This window comes from Ovis aries, chromosome 12 (assembly GCF_016772045.2).
Source record: "Ovis aries strain OAR_USU_Benz2616 breed Rambouillet chromosome 12, ARS-UI_Ramb_v3.0, whole genome shotgun sequence".
NCBI classification, from domain to species: Eukaryota; Metazoa; Chordata; class Mammalia; order Artiodactyla; family Bovidae; genus Ovis; species Ovis aries.
The window spans coordinates 41,583,784-41,600,882 of record NC_056065.1 but is presented as its reverse complement, the minus strand read 5'-3'; positions in this window follow the sequence as shown (position 1 = coordinate 41,600,882).

The following is a 17,099-nucleotide window of genomic DNA, read 5'->3' as shown; positions in this document are numbered from 1 at the left end:
CAAGTAGTGGCTGGCTGGGTGGGTGCAAGGCAGAGCCAGGGAGTAGGACCCTGCTCCCTTTGACATCTTTGCTTGGTCCAAATGAGAGGTTGTACAGACTCCAGAGGTGCGGTCTGATCTGAAAGTTACCCTGAAATCAGGACAAGAAGTTTCCAGCTGTTGATGGCTGGGAGGCTGCCAGTGGAGTGGAGTGATGGTGTGCTGAGGGGGCTTGTTACCTGTAACGGGGTTGTAGGGTGAGGACAGTCTCCTCAGCTTTGCGTCCTGACTCTGCTGTGTATGAGCTGTCCTTAGGTGAGTTACTTAACCTCTCTGTGCGTCAATGTCCTTACATAGAACAGTGGGAACAGTAGTAATGCAGCCATGAAATTAAAAGATGCTTGCTCCTTGGAAGAAAAGCTATGACAAACCTAGACAGCATATTAAAATGTAGAGACATCACCTTTTCAACAAAGGTCCATATAGTCAAAGCTATGGCTTTTCCAGTAGTCATGTATGGGTGTGAGAGTTGGACCATAAAGAAGGCTGAGCACCAAAGAATTGAAGCTTTCAAACTGTGGTGCTGTAGAAGACTCTTGAGAGTCCCTTGGACGGCAAAGAGATCAAACCAGTCAATCCTAAGGGAAATCAACCCTGAATATTCATTGGAAGGACTAATACTGAAGCCTTATTAATACTGAAGTCCAATACTTTGACCACCTGATGTGAAGAGCCGACTCATTGGAAAAGACCCTGGTGCTAGGAATGTCTGAGGGCAGGAATAGAAGGGAGCAACAGAGTATGAGGTGGTTGGATGGCATCACCAACTCAATGGGCATGAGTTTGAGCAAACTCCAGAGGATGGTGGGGGGCAGGGAAGCCTGGTGTGCTACAGTCTGTAGGGTTGCAAAGAGTTGGACACAACTTAGCGATTGAACAACAACAGTAGTAATGGAATCTACTTCATAGGATTGTGATAAGGATTAATGTATTATACATGAACAGTTATAAATTAAAATCTGCCCTTATCTCCTAATTGCCCTGACCTAGGTCACACAGTCAATAGGTGGCCAGCTCACAGGACATGACTACCTTCTGCCCATCACCATCTTTCCACAAGCCGCTTTAAAAATTTTATTTGTTTAATCGGCTGTACCGGGTCTTAGCTGTGGCCTGTGAACTCTTTAGTTGGCGGCATCTGGGATCTAGTTCCCTGACCAAGTACTGAACCCGGGCCTCCTGCATTGGGAGCAGGAGGACCACCAGGGAAGTCCCCGTGCAAACCACTTCCTGGGAAGTGCAGTGTGGCGGTCAAGGGGGTGGAGCCCAGGTGCCCTAAGTTCAAATCCTGCTTCAAAACTTGGGCAACTGGCTTGGCTTCTCACTCACTCAGCTTCCCCTTGTACAAAACGAGGAGGTCACTGGCCCCAGGTGAAGGTGCTGGTACCATGAGGAAGCCAGAAGGGAACGGTCTCTGCCTGCGGACGACAAAGCCAGCAGGCAGAGCCCTCCACGTGGCATTGCCCTCTGCAGCTGTCAGCCTTGGGCACGGAAGACTGCTCTGAAGTCACCCTGAGTTTATGATGCTGAGCCAAGGGAACCAGGCTTGTTACCTGTAATGGGGTTGTAGGAAGATTAATGTGAGGCTGGGTGAAGTAGCTAAGGCTCGTCTTTTCCCCAGTTAATATGCACATTTAAGGAACGATTTGAGAGTGTGAAAACTTTTAAAAGGAATGCTAATTTTAGTGGGAGAGATAAATTCTGGGAAGGAGAACATTCACAGAAAGGCTGTGCTGGGATGGAGGTACCAGGAGGGCCTGCTCAGAATTTAGCCCCATGAGGAGATCCTCTGGGGGCCTTGCTGTGCCCACTGTTTCCAGGAGCACAGGCCTCTAACGGGGCAACGCAGGATGAGATGGTTGGATGGCATCACCTACTCAATGGACATGAGTTTGAGCAAGCTCTGGGAGATTGTAAAGGACAGGGAAGCTTGGTGGGCTGCAGTCCATCGGACTGCAAAGAGTCGGGCATGACTGAGCAACTGAACAAGATCCTGAGGGACACCCAAAGCAGACACTGGGTTGGCTGCGGTGACCCTGGACCTAGGTTTGGAGCCTTGCTGGACTGGAACAGTGTGGTAGTAGGGGGCCCTTGGGTGTATTATGGAGAGTAGGCAGTGGAGGGGGTGCAACTCAGAGGGGCAAAGTCAGGGTGCAGGCTGGGAAGACGTCATGGAGGAGGTGCCACTTGAACTGAGCCTTGAAAGATGGGTTGGGAGGAAGGGGTGAAACCTTATGGACGGTGGACTTTTGGTCCAGGAGATCCTGGTAGGATGCGGTGCCCACAGACAGGTGAGACCCAGGTTTCCTCAGGCCTGTGTCCAGGCTCTAGAAGGGTCCCTGTGCGCAAGCTCAAAGGAGGCCGGGGGAGGTAGCGTCTTCTCCCTCAGGGCAGCACTCCGTCTCCTGGAGCCTCCAAATGGGACACGTGGATTCTCTGCTTTCACACGCTGTAAGTTCCCCGTGGTATCCTTGGCCCTGGCAGAAATACTGGAGGCTGGACGTGGCCCTCACCCCCATGCTTCCCAGAAGGGCAGGCCCTTCCTTCCAGAGTCTCATCTCTCAGCATTAGAAAGGGTGTCACGCAGGGTTTTCCAGGGAACCCTGAACTCTAAGACCCCATCCCATCCCATCCACTTGTCCTGCTCAGTAAGGGTGAGGATTTCCCTGGTGGTCCAGTGGTTAAGAATCCGCCCGCCAATGCAGGGGACACGGGTTTGATCCCCGGTCTGGGAAGATTCCACATCCCATGGAGCAACAAAGCCCATGTGCTGTGACTGCTGAGCCTGCATGCCTGGAGCCCATGCTCTGCACAAGGGAAGGAACTGCAATGAGAAGTCTGTGCACCGCAACTAGAGGGCAGCCCCAGCTTGCTGCAACTAGAGAAAGCCTGTGCGCGGCAATGAAGACCCAGCACATCCAAAAATAAAATAAATAAAATTTTGAAAGTGGGGTGAGCCTGTCCCTCCACTCGCTTGCTCCTTCTGTATCCACCAAGACCCAAGTGCTGAGGAATCAGTGCCTGGGAAGCTCAAGGAGATGAAAAGCCTTTCCAAGGGCCCAGTGCGGTTATTAATAACATCTCTCAGCTCCGAATGCCTCTTTAATTCCTCCGCTTAAACCACTCTGGAATCCATAACACTTGCCCCTTAGCCTGTGGTTATTCCACTCCCTTAATGGCCTTTTATGGAGGGACCTTATTGAAAGCTTTTCCCTAGCCTGAGTAAATCATGTCCTCTGGGTCATCCTTGCCTGCAGTTTTATTAACTTCTTAAGAGAAGTCAGAGGGACCAGAGGGAGGCCAGTGTTTGCTCTGTCCCCGCAATCCCAGTGCTCACCTGGGTCTCTTACCTGTTACCTGGCTGAGGTCCTCGGAGGAGAAGGTGACTGGGGACCTTGGAGATCAAAGATGTTGGGGTGTCCCAACCCCACGCCCCTCCTTCCCTCTCATAAATCAGTCTTTCTAGGGGGATGGAGCCTGGGAGACTTGGTGATATGAGCTAGGCACAGCAGGGAGCAGGGGCAAGCGCCAGGGAGGGCAACGCCCACATCAGTCACCTGGTGCATCAGTTACCTGGTGCTTTGGTTGCCTAGTGCATTAATTAACTGGGGCATCGGTTACCTGGTGCATTAGATACCCGATGAAATTGGCTACCTGGCACATCAGGCATGTGGTGAGCCCTAGATTGGACAGCAGGGAGGGGGAAGCACAACCAGGGCAGAACGTGGGTGCTCAAAATGGAGAACTGGAAAAGGAAAAGGACCACACTGATGCAAGATGTTAATAATGGAAAACTGTGTGCAGTGGAAAGGGATGCATGGGAAGTCTCTGTAATGCCGTCTCAACATTTCCATAAACTCCAAACTGCTCCAAAAGTAAAGTCTATTAATTAAAGAGAAACTCAAAGGAGACCCCAGGAAATGGAGATGCCTAGAAAAGATCAGAGGGTCCCCCTGGAGATCTGGGATGACTTTCAAAGGGCCCATGTGCCTCTCCCCTGCCCCAGGATGAAGAAAGGAGGGGAGCAGCAGATGCTGGGAGAGATGAGGAGGGTAGCAGTGGGTCTAGGCGGGGACTGGGTGTCCCCAGGGAGTGGAGGGGGTTTCTTAACGGAGCCTGGACCCATCTATATGGTCTGTTCCTTGGGCCGTGGGCAGAGAAGGACCATTTCAGACTGATTTCCTGCTGTCCTTTCTCATCCCAACTCTGAACCCCTCAAAGATGCTGGCTCCTCCCTTCTGGTCCGGGAGAAGGTCAGAGCAGATCCCATGCCCAGCTCTAGAGCCCTGGAGCTTCCTCCTCATTGGGAGGTTATAAACCATCTTGATGACTACAGCTAGAGGAAGAGAAGAAAGGCAGGACCCAGGGCTGAAGACCACTTAGAAGGGGCCCGTGTCTCTCTGACTGTCCCTGGGAAGGATCTCAGAGGGGCTTCCAGCCCTGCGTGATTGGGGCAGCAGAGGTTTTGAAAATTCTGTCTGTAGCCCAGGAAGGCTGGATCGCCAACGGGCAGCACTATGAGGACCTGCCACCCCTGGTGTCCCACCGTCTGGACCCAGTGGGCAGATCATCAGAGGAGGGGCTGGGATCTCCTCTCCTGCCACGCCTGGAAGTGGAGTGAACACCTGGAGTCAGGAGTTGGGCTCTTCCTGCCCACCTGTAAGAGGGTCCAGGCCTGGGTCTGATCCGTGGTGAAGGAAATGGCAAGCTCAGCTGTCTGGGGCCCCTCCTGCCTCCAGCTCTGGGCTTGGAGTTGAAGGCCAGTTCGGACGCCCTCATCTTCCCCTCCATTTTCCTAGCAATAGTGGCTAATGGGTGCTGGCACTTAGCGTGTACCCAGCTGTGTGTTGAGGGATATACGTGTATGATCTCATTACATCTCACCCTATCTAAAGAGACCTCTTTATCCTAATTATTATCTCCCATTGCACCCCTCTTTTTTAAAAAAATATTTTTCTTTCTTTCTTTGGCGGTGCCAGGTCTTCTACTGAGGCACGCGAACCTCTTAGTTGTGGCATGTGGGATCTAGTTCCCTGACCAGGGATTGAACCCAGGATCCCTGCATTGGGAGTGTGGAATCTTAGCCACTGGACCACCAGGGAAGTCCCTATACCCCTATTTTTCACTTCTTAGCAGAGATTGTAAGTCGTATTAACTGTCGCCTTGTTGCCTGTCTTCCTTTCGAGGCTATAAATTCTTTCGTTTGCTGTAACATTCTTAGCATCCGTGGTAAATAAGACCTGGAACACTGTAGATACTCATTAAATATTTGTTGAATAAATGCAGGACTTAATCACGTGAATAGGCTCAGAGAGGTTAAGTCATTTTCTCAGGGTCACACAGAGTGGATCTGGTGGACCTGGCGTTCTCGCCCAGGTTGCACATGTACAGTCTCTGCTCTTACTGCTCTTACTTGTTCCCCTGGTACTGGGAGGAGCTTGAATCCCAGGCCCAGCACAGAGGCTGAGAATAACCTGAACCCTAGAGCCTTCACACACCCTCCTGCAAAATGGGTTGGGCTTCTCAGTGGTGCTGGGAGTGGAGCTGGATTCTCCTCTGAGCTGGAGCCTGGCCACTGGGCGACCTTTCTGGTCTGAGGTCTCCTTCTTCTTCCCTCCAGGTAACTATAGACATGGATTTATAACCTGGCTGGGACAGTGAAGGACAAGCCCCCAGACTGGTGGCTGTGGAAATAAAGGCCACACTCCTCATCCCTGCTGGGAGACGAGGTAGCAGGAGAAGCTTAGTGTATGGACCAGTGCTGCAGCTCAACCTGGGAAACACACCCGCGTCAGCTCCCATCACCTGGCCCTGGCAAATACCAGGGAGCCTCCCCTCCTCCCTGACCCCTGCAGGCCACTCTCCATTCAGGAGCCACAGTGATCACAGAAGACAAACTTGATTCATACTTTAAAAAATTTATTTATTTTTAATTGGGAGATAAATGCTTTACAATATTGTATTGATTTCTGCCATACATCAACAGGAATCAGCCATAGGTGTACATATGTCCCCTCCCTCTTGAACCTTGCTCCTGCCTCCCACCCCATCTCACCCTTCTAGGTCATCACAGAGCACCGGTTTGAGCTCCCAGTGTCATGTAGCAAATTCCCACTGGCTACCTATTTTACACTTGGGATTGCTGGGGGAAATATCAATAACCTCAGATATGCAGACGATACAACCCTTATGGCAGAAAGTGAAGAGGAACTCAAAAGCCTCTTGATGAAGGTGCAAGTGGAGAGTGAAAAAGTTGGCTTAAAGCTCAACATTTAGAAAATTAAGATCATGGCATCTGGTCCCATCACTTCATGGCAAATAGATGGGGAAACAGTTTCAGACTTTATTTTTGGGGGCTCCAAAATCACTGCAGAATGTGATTGCAGCCATGAAATTAAAAGACGCTTACTCCTTGGAAGAAAAGTTATGACCAACCTAGATAGCATATTCAAAAGCAGAGACATTACTTTGCCAAAAAAGGTCCGTCTAGTCAAGGCTATGGTTTTTCCTGTGGTCATGTATGGATGTGAGAGTTGGACTGTGAAGAAAGCTGAGCGCTTAAGAATTGATGCTTAAACTGTGGTGTTGGAGAAGACTCTTGAGAGTCCCTTGGACTGCAAGGAGATCCAACCAGTCCATTCTGAAGGAGATCAGTCCTGGATGTTCTTTGGAAGGAGTGACGCTAAAGCTGAAACTCCAGTACTTCGGCCACCTCATGTGAAGAGTTGACTCGTTGGAAAAGACCCTGGTGCTGGGAGGGATTGGGGGCAGGAGGAGAAGGGGACGACAGAGGATGAGATGGCTGGATGGCATCACCGACTCAATGGATGTGAGTCTGAGTGAACTCCGGGAGTTGGTGATGGACAGGGAGGCCTGGCGTGCTGCAATTCATGGGGTCGCAAAGAGTCAGACATGACTGAGCAACTGAACTGAACTGAATGTATATGTTTCCATGCTGCTCTCTTCAATTCGTTCTTACCAAACTTGATTAAAACTTTCAGTGGCTCTTCATTCTAGTTACCAAAAAATCCCAAGTCCTCTTTGCGCCCTCCGCCTAATCTAGCCCCTGTGCCTTGCTCAGCTTCCTTCCACCCATGACCCCCTCAGCCTCCTGCCACCCTGGTCCTCTCTGGCCCTGGCCTGCCAGAGCTCCGCCCCACTGTGTACCTTCGCCCTGCCATTCTCTTCTTCCTCGAATCCTCTCAAGGCTGGGCCCCTCTCATCCTGTAGGTCTCAGCATCTCCGAGACAGGTCTCTCCAGATCCCAGGCATTCCTTAGCTGCTCTTCCTGTTTCATTGCTGTTGTTTTTCAGTTGCTAAGTTGTGTCCAACTCTTTGAGACCCCATGGACTGCAGGCTCCCCTGTCCTTCACTTCTGGAGTTTGCTCAGATTCATGTCCATTGAGTTGGTGATCCCATCCAACCATCTCATTCTCTCCCTTCTCCTCCTGCCCTCAATCTTTCCCAGCATCAGGGTCTTTTCCAATGAATTGGCTCTTCATATCAGGTGGCCAAAGTATTGGAGCTTCAGCTTCAGCATTAGTCTTTCCAGTGATTCAAGGTTGATTTCCTTTAGGATTGACTGGTTTGATCTCCTTGCAGTCCAAGGGACTCTCAAGAGTCTTCTTTTCTCACTTAACACTGCAAGTTTAAAGTCTAACCTGGCCTCATTCAGTCGTGGCTTATTCGTTTCATGTCTGTCTGCCTCACTACAACCTGTGTGAGCTCCATGAGCATAGTGACGATGTCTGTTAAACCCTGCTCTCAACCTGGACCATAGACCACTGAATGCCTCATAGTAGGTACTCAATAAATGTTTGTTGAATGAATGAACAAATTTTCACTTCTGGAAGGGGACTCCTTTGGGCATCCCTGGTGGGCAGCTCTGTTCCCTCCTGCTCCAGGACTTGAAATGCCAGTACTGGAAAGTGGGAGAGGTGGGGAGGGAAGTGGGGGTGGGCCTGGAGCGCCCAGCCAGGTGCTGGCTAGTGGAGGCTGAGCGCCCCGAGAGAGAGCAAGGTGGAGGCACAGGCAGCAGATGGACACCTGGACCCTGCTTCGATCCCTGGGTTGGAAAGGTCCCCTGGAGAAGGGAATGGCTACCCACTCCAGTATTCTGGCCTGGAGAACTCCATGGACTGTATAGTCCCTGGGGTCGCAAAGAGTCAGGCATGACTGAGCGACTTTCCAAAAAAAAAAGGCGCTTGCTGGGGCTTCCATCATGGCTCCGGGGGTAAACAATCCACTTGCAATGCAGGAGACACAGGAAGCTCAGGTTTGATCCTTGGGTGGGGAAGATTCCCTGGAGGAGGAGATGGCAATGAAGGAGGAAACAGACAGAACAGGCTCCATCCTGAAAGCAGGACTCCATCTTGGGCCGGACTGTGGACTCTGAGCTAGATGCCCAGTATCTATGGAAACGACTAGCCAACTGGAAAACCAGACCCCAGGATGGAAGAGCCCCGGGGCTCGTACCTAGACTCTCCATTGCCTAAAAGAATACCTTAATTATCTGTGTAACCAAGTAGAATCATACATTCTATTATGCTTATGGGGGTGTGACCGCAGGCCTATTGATAATTGTCCACTGTTAACTACCTAGGCTTAAGGTATAGAATCACAGATTAACTTTGATTGTATCTTTGTTTTCCTTTGTTCAGACTAGTTTCAGAGAATTTGGGGAGGTGGGTTTGAGCACTTACACTTAGGGTATGTAAGGTTTTCACAAAAACTAGTCAGGGTCCTTGGCTAAGAGGAGAATCTGCCTTGGGCCTGCCGGTGTAATAAACTGCACTCCACATCTGCATTGTCCCTCTGAGTGAGTTTGTTTCCCAGAACGTGTGGCTACAACAGCAACCCACTCTAGTATTCTTGCCTGGAGAATTCCATGGCCAGAGGAGCCTGGTGGGCTACAGCCCATAGGGTTGCAAAGAGTCAGACACGACCGAGTGACTAAGCACACACGCAGCACGTGCCAGGAGGTGTTGGGGAAGGAGGCAGCTGTCTCAGAGATGGAATAATGTACTCCCCCTACCCCAACCCTCCACACCCCTCCCCCATCTTCCCCTCCAAGATAGGCCAGAGCCAAATGGGGAAATGGGACCCTGTTTTCTAGAATGTAATTTTTCATTAGGGCTGCCTTGTGAATGGGTTTGTGGCTGATCCTGGGGCCTCCATGTGGATGGCCCCTCTATGTGGGTGGACCCCACAAGCCAGCCAGGGAGAGGCAGAGGGATATTCCCTCCCCATCTCTGGCTGTGGCTGGCCCAAGAGAGGCCATACACTGCTGGAAGGGAAGAGCCTGGGCCCGGGGGATGGTGGAGGGTGGACTTCTTTCTGCCTTGCTGGGGGAAGGGAGAGGGGTTTGAGAGGCAAAAATAAAGCTGACTGGGAGGGAGGAGAGGGTGGGGGAGACAGAAAGGGTGCAGGCTGCTTGGTGGCAGTCAGGCCAGGGCAGAAAGGCCTGATTCAGACCCCACCTGACACCCAGCTTAGCCCTGGTTTGTGTGGGGGGGCTTTGAAGACCCAGCAGAGCTGTCGACAGAAGCGGAGTTGAGCTGTTCTCTCCCCTGACAAGAAGACGAATTCCCGTCCGTCTTATTTTTAGGGGAAACACAGCGCCCTGTCACCTCCCGGAGAGCTTCTGTCTGCAGCAGACAAGCAGCTCCCAGTAGCTGCCAAGTGGGGGTGCTGCAGACAGCCCTGCCTCCACGTGGAGGCTCTAGCCTCTCCCCTCGACCCAGAGGCCTCAACAGGACCCCTCGGTGGCCCAGCTCTGTGGCTGTCCTGTTCCCAGTTCACGGCCTGGTCTGGATCCCCCACCCACCTCCTCCTCACTAGGCTTGACCCCAGCTTGCTGTCTGTCTTGACACCCAGTCCCTCCGTCTTACTGGGTCCTGCTAAAACCAGCCTTGACCCCTCTCTGAGCCCTGATCCCCCATCCTGTGTCCCATGGCCCAAACAGGCCTCCCCCGACGCCCACCACCATGACTTCCGCTCTCGGGTGAGACCCGCAGTTGGCAGGGAGGCCTGCAGGCTTGCTCACTCAGTCCTGAGCCGACAGTGAATGTCATTAGCAGGTTCCTAACTGGGCCACACTTCCCCAGCTGTCGGGAAAGCCTGTGCACCATGCCAGAGAAATGTCACACTCTGGAGACCCCCATGTAGCTGTGAAATGTCTCAGCCCCCGGGAGCCCCCTTGCCACCTTTCTCTGTAGCCTCCTTCTGCTGGGTTGAAGGTGTGCATGTCTAGGGGTGTCCCTGTGTGGCCTTAGGCATCATTTTTAGCTCTCCTTTCAGTTGAGATTTCTGCTTGGAGCCCCTCCACTGGCTCCCATGTCTTCACTTGACCCTGGAATAATCCTCATGACTCTCAAGAGGGTACCTAATATTATCCCCATCATTAGCCCAGGAAGCAGTGGTTTAGAGATGTCAAGCTACTTTCATGTGGCCATAGAGCTAAACACTGGCAGAGCCGTGATCGGGAGACCCCGAATGGGTATTTCCAGGTGGCAGAGCCGCCGCACCTGGGTGCGAGTCAGAGATGTGTCTGACTGTGGGCTCAGACACCATAACCTCCTTGGTCATGGCCTAATCATGTCCCAAAGGCTCCACCCCCTAATACCATCAACTTGGAGATTAGGTTCAATGTGTGAATCCTGGAGGGACACATTTGGCCTATAGCATATAATGTGCATATAGGACATATGTAATGTATGTATTGTGTGTGTGCAGTGCACATACAGTGCATACATACTGTACACGGTGTACATGGAGTGCACAGGCAGTGTATATGTTATCAGCACACGGGTCCAGTCCCTGGGTGGGAAAGATCCCCTGGAGAAGGGAATGACAACCCATTCCAGTATTTTGCCTGGAGAATCCCATGGAATGAGGAGCCTGGCAGGTTACAGTCCATGGGGCTGCAAAGAGTCAGACACGACTGAAGCGACTTAGCACGCAGGCGTAGTGCTCAATGGTAATGCTCCCTCCCCACCTCCACCGCCGACTCCGGGTTGGAGGGAGGGACACATGGCATTGCCTTCTCCACACTGGCCGCTAGGGGGCGCACCACCTCCCTGCCCAAACCATCAGGGGAGCAGCCACCATCATGCCCCATGGACGCAGGTGGAAACTGCTTTTTAATGAGACTAATTTGTTATCGAAAGAACTTGAATCAACTTCAAAGTAAGTTAAATAAGAGATCATCTCCTCTAGTTTCATAAATCAAGCGGGATACAAAGAGAGAGGGAAAAAAGGAGATCATGGAAGCCAGGCAGCAGAGGGGCTTGGGTGGCCTTGAGTTCCTGCCCCAGGGGAGGGGGCAGGGTTCTGGCGTGGTGTGCTGGAAAGGAATCTTCTTTTCCTTCTTCCGACTGAAGAGCCTGGTCCAGAAAGCTGTTCCTCCTCCTGCTGCCTCCATCGTGGGGGAGAGGCTGGGGTCTCCGAGGTGCAGGTGGGTTTAATCTGGGGCTGTTTGTCCTTCTCTTGTGGGTAGTGGATGTGTACAGAGAGCCCTCTCTCGGTCAAAGGGTTCCTGCTGCTCAGGGGGTGGAGGTACCTCTCTGTGTTTGGGGGTTGCAGGTGGGGGTCTTTCGTTCCTGGATGCCTGTGAAGAGACTGGATTTGGAGTGTGACTGCAAGGCCATCTGAGGCTGCTTAGTGCGTGTCTACTGTGCTGTGTCCCTGCCTGTGTGTGTGTGCATGCGTGTGCACGTGCCTGGGCTTTCAGCAGGGCGTGTCCGGGAATATCAAATCCTCTCCAGATAAAAGGGAGCCACCGGCTGCCTGTTCTGTTTCCCTAACGACGGCCACCACCTCGCCTCGGGCCAAGCTGCCTGCAGCTTGGCTCCCTCTCCCCACAGCAACCCCTGCCCAAGAGGCTCCACCTTCCCACTCTGAGGCCACCTGGACCCACTGCCTGGGCTCAGAGCAGGGCACCTGTGGCCTTAAGACATGAGAGACAGACCAATTGTCAGTTGAAAGATGGGGGACCAAGGACGGCATGAGACTGAGACCTGGGAAGGGTGGGAGGCAAGTATGGAGGGACAACACAGGGGTAGAAGATGCCCAGGGCAGCGAGACAGATGAGACAGCGAAGCAGACAGGCTTGTAGAGAAGGTGACTCCAGGGGAGTCTGACCCGCCGAGAGAGAGGCAGGTCGCAAAGGACTGAGCGAGAGAAATCTAAGGTGACAAGGCCAGAAACACCGCAGGGACCAGGAGGCATAAAACCCGGATGGGAGAGACCGAGGAGGCCAAGCTGCCCCTGCAGGGCTGGGCTGGGTGGCGCAGGTGATGCTGAGTCCCCTCCACTCCCCCCCACCCTTCCCCTTCCTCTGCCCCCACCCCCTGCCCTATCCCTGGTGGCAGGCGTGCATTTCAACCTGGTCCTCCGGAGTGCCTGCAGAAAAACAAACCCCACTAAACATCTCTCACTGTCGTCTTCATTTCTCTTTTGTCTTCAGAAGAAAGAGAATTAGAAACTCCTCAGGTGGATTTCTGTGCTGCTGACTTTGGTCCTTTCTCCCTCCCTCCCGCCCTCTTGTTTCATTGTTCTCCGTTCTGTGCGTGTCTGTCCCCCAGCTACTGGCCCTGGCGCCGTCCTCTCTGACCTGCTGTGCTGGTGTCCATCCAGGTCTTTGTTCCACTGTCATCTGGGGGGTCCGGCTCCCTCACCTCCTTGGCCTCTCGCCCCAGCAACCCTCTCCCGATGAACCCTTAGCCGCCCTCTGGGCCTCCCTCTCCCATCCCATCCCTGCTTGGCTAGACGGATGGCTGTTCCTGATTCCTGCTTCTTGCAGCTGTCTCCACAGCTCAGCCTTCAAGCTGACAGGGCCCATAAATCACTGTGGCAGGCGGGGCCGGGGAGAGGAGTGGGAGGCAAGTGCTGACTGAGCACCAGCCTTGGAGTTGAGGTTCTCAGGTTTGCAGTGAACTGCTGGGGTGCAGAGCCCCCTGGCTTCTCTCTCTGCTAACAAAGCAACCTGGTTATGGTGCCTGTGTTGGGAGCTGGGCCTTGTCCAGCTCCGTGGAAGGTGGACAAGAAGAAATAGTTTGAATATAAAGCAAGGGGGATTTAGGTTAGACCGAAAGAAGAACTTACTGTGGTGAGGATTATCATTAGAAAGAGGAGACTTGGGAAAAGGTGAAATCTCTTGGCAAGGAGCTTATCAATTTTAGATAGATTCTGTCTGGTGGTTTAGATACAGTGCTGCCTGGAGACAGGAGAGCGGACTAAATGATCCACTCAACACAGAGTGTTCACTTTGTTTGAGGGGACACTGAGGGTCAGACTGATTCCAGGCTCTGGAGGTCGTGGAGCCAAGAAGTAACCAGTGAGTGCCCAGGAGGCGTGCAGCCTGGCATCAGGTCCTAGCTGCCCCTCTGACCTGCTGTGTGCTCTTGGCCAAGTCCCTCAACCTGGCTGGTCTCCATTTGTAACGTGGAGATAGTTCCTCTTTGTAGAGCTACTGTGAGGTTTAAAGGATGAGGTGTGTAAATGGCTGTGTGTAGTACTCGACAGAGAAAACACAGCTGTAATTGTTGGGCAGGTCACTCCACATTTTTTTTTTTCTGTTTTTTTTTTTTTTTTTTTTCATGCAACACGGCATGCAGGATCTTAGTTCTCCAACCAGGGATGGAACCTGGGCCCCTGCAGTGGAGGCGTGGGATCTTGACCTCTGGAGTCAGTGAGGGAAGTCCTTCACTCCACTTTTCTAAGCCTCAGTTCCTCCATAAAATCGGATGCTTAGCCCTCACTCACCCATTCAACATCCACCCACTGAGTCCTATGTGCCAGCTCAGCACTCGGCACTGGAGATGTAACAATTCACACAACAGGGCAGCATTCCTAACCTTGTGGAGCTCACATTCGGATTGGGGGTTGGGTTGACAGACAAAAGACAAACATATGTACTATAAGAAAATGAGACAGGATAACGGTGATAGAGAATGATGCGGAGGGAGAGGCGCTATTTCATAGAAGGTGATTGGTCAGGACAGGCAGCTCTGATGAGGTAACATTTGAAACAGAGAGCTACAGGAATCGAGAGAGAGAGAGCTGCAAAGACGTCTGCAGGCAGTGGGAACAGCAGGTGCAAGAGTCCTGGGGCAGGAGTGTGCTTGGTGAGTTTGAGGAGCAGCGAGGAGGTATCTGGAGTAAAGGAGGGAAGAGCAGTGGGAGAGGCCGCTGAGGAGAAAACAGAGCTCAAGTTGTGTGTGTGTGTGTGTGTGTGTGTGTGCACGCACGCATGTGTGTTCACGTGCTCAGTCGTGTCCAGCTCTTTGCAGCCCCATGGACGGCCGCCCGCCAGGCTCCTCTGTCCATGAAATTTTCCAGGCAAGAACACTGGAGTGGGTTGCCATTACCTCCTCCAGGGGATCTTCCCAAGCCAGGGATCGAACCCTAGTCTCTGTGTCTTCCACATTGGCAGGCAGATTCTTTACCTCCTGCGCACTCCAGCCCATAAGGGTTTCATCCGTTGCCCCAAGGAAACACGACGCTCTTACAGGATTTTCACAGTGGAATTCACCTGCGCCAGGAGGTTCTTTGGTTGCAATATCCTGGAGGGAACTGAACTTCCTGGTGCCCCTACCTGTTCAGGACCTGGAGACCAGCAAGTGTGAGGCTCCATGCCTTGCTAACCACAGTCTGTTTCTGGTCTATGGAATGTCTGGCTTTTTAATAATAATTTTAAAAATGCAAATCCATTTTGCCAAAGTGGAGGGAAGAATTTAATGCATCCAGCTTTGTCCCAACTTGCAGCATCATCTTTGTTTTGTAAATGTGGCAATGAGGCTTCAGAAGTTTCTGTGTTTGCTGGAGGTCATAGGTAGAAGCCATATGGTGTGGAAGAAAGGGATTTCATTGACCACTGATTTACGATCATTGTTGTCAACGTGTATCTTTCCAAATTACAGACATGCACACACACAGGGAACTCTCAAGCCCAGAGTGACACAATCACTGGGTCTGTTCCCTAAAGGCCATCTATTGTGAAAACCATCATCAATGCTGAGAAAGTGAACACATGACCCGAATACCACTGTGTCCCAGGCTGCAGCCATGGCAGACATCCCTAATCAATCACAGGGCTCCTTCATACTGAGCTCAGATGCAGCTTCTAAATTCTGCAAAGCCTCATAGGGTTGGTTTATAAAAGGAAACATATTTTGCCATTTCTGCTGCAGGGGCAGGCTGTCCTGGGGGTGGGGACAGGATAGCCGAATCTCTGGATTTGGGAACTTTCCTTGCCTGATGGGTAAACTGACAACATCTCTAATATATGAGAGAGAATCAGGGCAGTCTCCAGGGTGCTGCCCTGATATTTGGTTTTCCAGCCACTGGGTTCTCTGCCCTCCCAATGGTATTCAGAGTGACTGAGACTGTTTGAATCTCCTGTGGGATTTGTTCCATCTGCCAGAAATGGATCAAGCTTGTGACTGGTGAACCCAGACAAGAGTACCTGCTGCTAAATGAACTGGAGATGGAAGTTGGTCCCGAAAGCAAGTCCTTCCCTTGCGTCAGGTGCGGATCAGAGAACTTCCTTGCCAAGCATGGTAACCAGAGGGAGAGGAGTGATGGTAATCTGACAGAGAAGAATGAGGCTGGGGAGAGAGGGGAGGGAAGAAGGGAGAGGACGGGAGCAGGAGGGGTGGAAAGAGGGGGGAATTGTAGACCAGCCTTTGGCCAGATCCCACGGCTCTGCTGCAGGCTCCCCAACTCCTAAGGTCTTTTCACACTGGATTCATTTTATCACAGGCTCCTGGAGGTTCTGAGCCCTTGTTTGTGGGATTTGTTGAAAGCAACAACCGAGGCAGAATAATGTGGGGAAGACAGACCTCAGTTCAAATCTTTGTCCTCCACTCGCTTGCCTCAGTCTCCTCATCTACAAAATGGGCATCTTCACAAGGAGGGATATAATGCTTCCAGCCTTCCCTCACACTGTCACAGTCTACAACTGAGCTTTGGGCATATGCTAATGCTGGCATTTAACCTTTGTTTATGGGGTTCCAGTGCCTTTCTGTCTCAACTGGATCTGAACTCCGGTGTTGAGACAGTGAGATTCTTTACTGGAATCCATTAAACCTTAACAGTATCCACCCCATGGCTTTGGTGTAAGAATGAAGAAAGTGCTGGAATTCTATAGCCATCTGTATCCCTATCTATACATATACCCCCTACTGCTGTCTTCATTCCAACTGTCTATACCACACATCCTAGGGCCCCGCACAGATTGGAACTCAGTCTAATTTCACTTGACAGTTCCTTCCCTTCCAGACACTTCCTCTGGTGCTATAGTGGGGAGGGGCTGGGGAGGGCCTGGGGCAGTCCTCTGCTTTCCTGGAGGAAAAGGGCCAGTTATCACCATGGGGGCAGCTCTGGGCTCCTCAGCTATGATTTGGTACATGAAATTGGCTTTCTGTGCAAAACCTCAGAGAAGTCAGGAGGTTTTTAAAACTAATATTTATTCACTTATCTATGGCTGTACTGGGTCTTCTTTGCTGTGCATGGGTTTTTCTCTAGCTGTGAAGAGCGGGGGTTACTCTAATTGTGGTGTGTGGGCTCCTCATTGCCGTGGCTTCTCTTGTTATGGAGCCCAGGCTCTAGGATGTGTGGGCTTCAGGAGTTGCTGCACGTGGGCTCAGTACTTGTGGCTCACTGGCTCTAGAGCACAGGCTTAGTCATTGTGGCCTATGGGCTTAGCTGCTCTGCGGCATGTGGGATCTTCCTGGACCAGGGATGGAACCCCAATCTCCTGCACTGGCAGGTGGATTCTTTACCACTGAGCCACCAGGAAAACCCCGGTCAGGAGACGTTTATAATTTAACCCTGCTTCTGTCACCAACAGCAAGGGGTGACCTTGGGGAAGTCAGGACCTGGGGCTTGAGGCTTTGAGAGGATTTATGGCAGGACACAGTCTCGCAGAAGGTCAGCGAAGCAGGACAAACTCCTTCCTTTTCCTGACCATCACCCAGTGTTTACGTATGGATGCTCTGTGCCAGGCACAGTGCTGGCTGTGGGGCATGTAATATTATTACACTATCGATCATAGAAAG